The 6,884-nt window shown below is 35.0% G+C and overlaps 1 pseudogene; it reads right to left on the bottom strand.

The window, feature by feature from the left end:
- Window positions 1-4,524: 4,524 nt before the first annotated feature.
- LOC105621563 lies at window positions 4,525-5,641 on the bottom strand (annotated as a pseudogene).
- Window positions 5,642-6,884: the final 1,243 nt, after the last annotated feature.

Here is a 6,884-nt window from a genome sequence, read left to right as displayed (position 1 = left end):
TCGTCCATAGCTTCCCGTTCGCGTGTTTTAATAGCATCTCTCGTTCATGCTCTTCTAAAAAACTGTCATTTATCATTATTATTACATATTATTTTTGTTATATATAGAGTGTCTCAGGATTTAACAGACAAACTGTGAGAATATATTCTATAAGTGGAAATCAAAAAATGTTATATGAAGTTTGGCTAAAAATGCTTTATTACAAAGTTATAAACAAATATTAAAACGGAACATGATGAAATAATGAATTTTTCTTAGCATAGAATATGAAAACGTACTTTTTGTGTACGGAAAGTTGAAAAGTTATCTCGTGTATATATTCACATTATATTTACTATCTTTAAATGATTCAGTATCATTTCGACCTATGAATATATGATATTCGTTCTCTGAAATAGCGACTAGAAAAGAATAGCTTAAATTTCTATCGTTGTAAAATAGTAACTACCATGAAAATGCCAATGTTCTATTCATTATTGAAAGGCTACAAAAATATTTTATCAATATTTGTTTATAACTTTCAATAAAGCATTTCTAGTGAAATTAATAGAAAAAATTAATAGAAAAATTTCATGTAATAATATATAATAATGTATTATAATATAGAAAAATGTAGGAAAGAAAATAAAGGTGTTTATTAGATTATCATGAGAATATATTTGTAACAAAGATTAACAGGAAAGTAAATTCGTAAATTAGTGGTCATACTGTATCACGTTTCTATATCACAATCTAACCTTTTAGAAAAAATTGTATAATAAGATTTATTTTGTCTTATTTTTATCCTGTAATTTGTTTCTCTTATTTTTAAATTATAAAAAATCCAGAACAATATCGTTATTTTATCAGTGATATCATCAATACCTTATTCAACTGAGAAAAATATTACTTGTGATAATTACAGCGACAAGTTGATATCGTCTATATAAAGAATAATTTACATGATTCATTTGTTATTTCACACGTTGCATTAATAATTAGAGCGTACTGATAAACGTTGCTAAGAAGACATAAAATATCACCTTCTTTTCGGATGTAAACTAAACGAACGTCGAAAACAACCGGCAATTTCGACGTTGATCCGTAAGTCATTCGCTTTCTCAGCTGGTAGACACTCAGTCGTTGACAGTTACAGATGGGAATGCAGGTACATCTACGAAATCCAGGGAACGGCAACATGCGGAAAAGACTAGTGTAAGCCTTCCTCACGAGAAGAATGACGATGAAGAGGCTTACCACTTCGCAGTATGACAAAAGCCGAAATACAGACTAGAATCATCCAGCTCCTCCTCGATTACATGCGCTACATAACAACGACGATCATTCATCTTTCTCTTTCCTTCTTCGTTCCTATCAGTTGGCAAGCTTTTCTTCGCTTGCGTTTTCTCTCATGTTCTCGTAATAAATATAAAAGTACTCCAGCGGGCCAATGGAGTTCGTATAGCCGATAGTAACACGGCTGCTGCCTCATTAAAAGAAGGAACAGAGAGGTAGTTATGTACGAGAGAGGCGTGGATAGAGCGCTGGTATATTATTTGGCGGGATTCCAGCCGGCCGCGAGGCTCGCCTCGATGCTTTTATCTTAGACACAGCCACCCTCTTTCCCTCTTTTTTTCTATTTCTCAGAACAAAAGGGCGTTGTACTAGTGAAGCTCAGCGGACAGATGAACCATGATATATCGATGACATGCCATTCTCTTGATTTTTACGTTTTCTTCCGTGCACAATTTGACAATCCTGCCAATAGTTGCATCGCCGGTAGGCTATAACCTGAAAAACTCTAATCCTGTTTAGCGTTAGGATGTATTAAAATATATTATGAGATACTCGGCGAAAAGAATACATATATCTTATTTTTCTGTGTTTTTTAATGCCGTAACTCTCTTCATATGTATGCGATGTAATGTTGCGTCGGTATTGTTAATTTCGAGAAGATCTCGAGATCTGGCGGTGTCTTGCATCACCAAGCTTTCGCCGAGATCAACGGGCGGTACGCGGTACAGCGGTACGTGATGAGGCTTCATCGAGCCCATGTTACGTTCGGATTTCCGGGTTGCAGCCGACGATGTTAATGCACCGCGTGCAGCATCGGTAGGTATCGGCGTGCGTAGTAGGGCATGCATGTGCAGCACGGTGCATAGATAACCGCGCGTAGCGTGCGGTATGACTCGCATCGGCGGGTGAGCGAACGCTCTTGGAGAGGCAAACAGATAGCAGCAGAGGGAGGGAGAGAGAGAAAGAGAGAGAGAGAGAGAGAGAGAGAGAGAGAATCGGAGATAGAGAGAAGGAGCACAGTCCTCGCCACGTGGGAACTGGAGCAATCCCTGCATACGGAGAATGCTTCACGGTGAAATTGCGACGAGGACGGAGTTCGAAGACGAAGACGACGATGAAGAGGAGGACCCCGAGGATGCGGTGTGGCAGCACGAGCAGCGGGCACCCTCTCCATAAATCACGGAGAACCGGTAGTTTCCTTGCGCACAGTAGGTGGAACAATGTCCTTTCCACATGGCTACTGTACGTACGTGTATGCGTGCGTGCGTGTGTGTGTGTGTGTGTGTGTGTGTGTGTGTGTGTGTGTGTGTTTCTACCGTGTCGACTTTACGAATCGCGTCGATCACCGTGAAATCCGTCATAGATCATACGATAAAACGACTGAGTAAACCAATTCATCTCATCACTAGCCGATACCTAAGACAACTTTACTGGGTTCTAGAAATGGGTGCACTAACAAATATAATAAATTATTTAAAAAAACTTTTATCTGAGCTGTAGGATAAAAACTCTCTAAAAGTAGTGTAAATAAAATTGTTATCTTGTAACTTACTCTTGTATCTTGTAATACTTAAAGATCTCTATATTTTCGCGCGATTATCCATATTTTTGGATAAAACGAAACAATCTGTTCACAAACTATTTATTATAATGGAAAATCGATTTTTTCATATTTTCTTTATTTTTTTATAATTTGAAAATAAATTAAATCGTCTTCTTATATATCTTATTTTCATTAATTTTCTTCTAACGATTTTTTTTAATTGATGTCAAGTATCATCTTACAATCCGAATTTAATTTCTTGAAAGAATGTTATACGTTATATTTTAATCTTTAAACATAGTTTAATCTTTAAATGCCTATCTATAGGAATAATACATTAATATAGCATACTCAACTCTCTCAATTTTTAAAACTTTTATAAATTAAATAAACATATTGTGTTAAAAATTTTGTTTTTAATCAAAACGCCAAATATTAAGAAACATAAATAAATGTACTTATGTACAATGTACTCTTTATTACCTAATAAAAAAGTTATAAGCAATGAAAAAACATTGAAAAAAAGCTAGTGAATGCTGAAAAGATTAAGAGTTAATTTTCATAATTGTCATTTTAAATTTTAAGATTTATTGAGGCCGACAATAATCGTATTAAAAAGCCTTGCAATCTACATTCGTATAAATATCTCTCGTTAGCATCGAGATATCGTTTGTATGTTTTTAGTATAATATGTGTGTAACAGTCACATTGAACCAAACTCTCACTTACAATTACGCTGCAGGCCAGTACATACCTTCTTAGCCTGCCAACGCCCTTCCTGTTTTTTCCTGCTCACTTTGCCGTCCTGGAATTATTATTAATGATCGCGGAAACCGCCCTAAAGATCTCTTATGAATACAAGTACGGGTGCGATCTGCTATACGTTTGCGCGCGGTACGCATTTTTTGATCGACACTGATGAATGGCGACTGAACTGGAACGTTCTTGTCTCGTTGCAAAGAGAACCATAATTTCACGGACGTAGGATGATTTAATATGTTAGCGTATTAAGCGACACGTTACTGTGATCTATAAATACCTTACGGATCAAAAGTGCATATAGTGATTTTTGTAAATTTTCTCAATTTAACTGGGAAAAAAACGAAAACGATAAGATTTATTAACACATATACGGTTTATTACTGATTGTAGAACTATCGGTGAGCATATTGTCAGATATAAAAAAAATTGCGGAAAGAAAAGTTTTAAAAAAAATTTACTTGAAATTCGATATATCGTTCATATCGTTGATACGAGGTTGCGATGCGATTGAATATCAAAGTAGATGTTCTTATTACAGAGCGCATTGCTGTATAATATTTCAATCATTTTGAGCGCGAATAATCGCATCACCGATTGTCTCTTACGTGAGAATTTGGAAGCGTTTATTTTGAACGTTTATTTGATATTTAATTTTGAAAGTTTTTACACTTTACATTCAATCGTTTGTATCGTTTGAAAAGTCATATAATTTCAAAGTCGCACATCGCATTTGAAATAAGTGGTCTTATCAATTTATCAAAGCTCATTGTATTTGGAATGTTATTTCCAGCTACAATTGCAATCGGGCAACGATATTTAATTTAAATTTAAAAAGTACTGAATTATTATATGTCGATGTTATATATTCTGCTGAAATTTATTATATTGATGCATTATACATTAACGCAATTTCATAAATAGGTAAAAAGATTCCAAGCTTTGAATTAATATCCGGTTTTCTTCAAAGCGACGACTTCGATTTCCAATTCAGTAATTTTTCTTGAGAGTTCTCGGATCTGTTCACTCAGTCCAGACACAGTTTGCAGCATCTCAGTAGAGCCGATCTTGCGATCAACGCATTTGGATAAAGCATTGTCGTCGACGTCGGCGTTTGGCTCATGGGCGAGACATTCTTCAATTAGCATGTCGCTGCTACCCCAATCTTGGACAAAACGGATAGGATTACTACCCCAAGTACCACGTCATCGAGCGGCGACATCGGTACGACCATGGATTGCTAGCGAGATAAATCTTTCTCAGTTTCATTAGCTTCTTCAGTAATTCCGTAGGTAAACAAGCATTCATCTCGTTGTGCGCGATATCCCAGAACTCTAGATTCGGCAACAAATCGTATAATTGCACATCAACTTCGGCGATTCGATTGCGCCACACGATGAGCGCATTAAGGTTCGTCAAATCTGAATCCACAATGAGTCTAGTTTACGAATTCTGTTGTCTACCAATCCCAGCACGCGTAGTTTGAGACCTCGAAACGCGTTAGGCTCGATCTCCTCCACGCCGCATCCGGTGATATTAAGTTCCTCCAGAGAATCGGCATCAAGAATGCGTCTGTCGGTATTTTCTTGATGTTCGAATTCTTAATATTGATGCCTATTACTCCTTTAGGTATCACTGAGAGTATCTATAATTATGAGTGCATACAGAGATATGATTGATGAAACATACGATTTAAAGAATATAATAACTTTATGTTATATAATGTCATTTTAAATCTGATAATTAATTAGTATTAATTTTATGGTTGAAAAAATATTTCGTTGTGACACATTTTTTTCTTTAGTATTACGATTATTCAAATTATCTCTATAGTAAGCAATTTGAAAAGAAACTTTTTATTCTTGAAGGAAAGTTTCAGAAAGAGTTTAAAATTTTGAATCAGATATAAATTAGTACCTAAATAAATCGATAAAACAATACCTGTAGATTTGTGACATTTTCACACTGGTAATAATTTTGATGTCCATGTAAGTTTGATCGACAGTTAGCCGAACATACGACCAAGATCGTCGCGAGAACGAACAATTCCAGAATTCGCTTCATCGCGACGAACTTCTCAGCGAGTCTGAATTCAATCGTTTTCAAGTTTTCTTCTTATAGTCGATTTCAAGGTCGTATAGAATATTATCGGACGTGACGAGGAAAAAATAATGGACGGGCAGGGAAGTACCGGCCGTTAAAACCAGAATCGACGCAAATGTATGTCGCGATATTTCTCGTGCATACGACGATATACACGATATACATGCTCGATAGATAATCGAGTGTTATCTACAATTGACTTCGGTTATTTATATGAAAAATGAAATGTTTTATACACTACGAGTAGTAATGATAGAGTGTGTATATACATGTAAAATATATCTAAGCGCTTTTGCAAATTTATTCTATGAGTTTATAATTTTATAAAATACGTAAACTTAAATAAAAATACAGCCATTAATTTTTGTAATTTATATAAATAATGAATTACATACGAAGTTACGAAACGATGTCGTTATTGACATGTAAATAGTTGCATTTTACAATATAATAAATTTTCTTATACATTTAATTTAACTTTTTTATTAACTTTTTTATACTTATCAAGTAATTTTAAATTATATTATATTAAATTAATATTAATAATTAATTTCTTTAAAATTATTAAGTTTCTCTATAGTATTTTGTACATTAATTGTACGTAACAAGCTATTTATATATTCTGCAAACAGGTATCTCTTTTACTAGCTGCTTTTAGAACAAGTGAATGAAGAAGCGTCTGATACCAATTATAAAAATCAGCAAAAACCCAGTTTACCTTGCGAGTTGCCAGAGATAGCAATTGCCTAAGGCACTATATTTTTGTACTCAAACTTGATGTATAAGCAACAATAAGGGAATGAAAATTCCTCTCATTGGCTAATTAGAGACTCGCCTGTTTATTTGTCTGTTTGTCGATCATTCATCTCGTCGATCATTCGTCTTTGATGAAAATGGTCCGAGAGAGCAAAACCGGTTTTGCCGCGCGAGAAGCATGAAAGTGATCGCGACAATTGTAATTTGACGTGCCTCGTAAGTTTCTACTGTTCGGATCAAGTCTTAGGTGAATCATTAGTACGTGTCAAATTTACGTTTTAAAAAAATCGCTTCGTCCTAAATAACTACATATCCTGTCGGAGCTATTTCTCCAGAGAGATGATTGATCGCTTTAGGCAATGTATCCATGACATCAGATTCCGTCGTGAATTCTCCTCTCTTCTAAACATTCTACATTTTCGAGAATCCATTTTGCAAACACTTTGTC

Source organism: Atta cephalotes (assembly GCF_000143395.1).
Source record: "Atta cephalotes unplaced genomic scaffold scaffold00034, whole genome shotgun sequence".
Lineage (NCBI taxonomy): Eukaryota > Metazoa > Arthropoda > Insecta > Hymenoptera > Formicidae > Atta > Atta cephalotes.
This window is presented reverse-complemented; position numbering and strand designations above follow the sequence as displayed.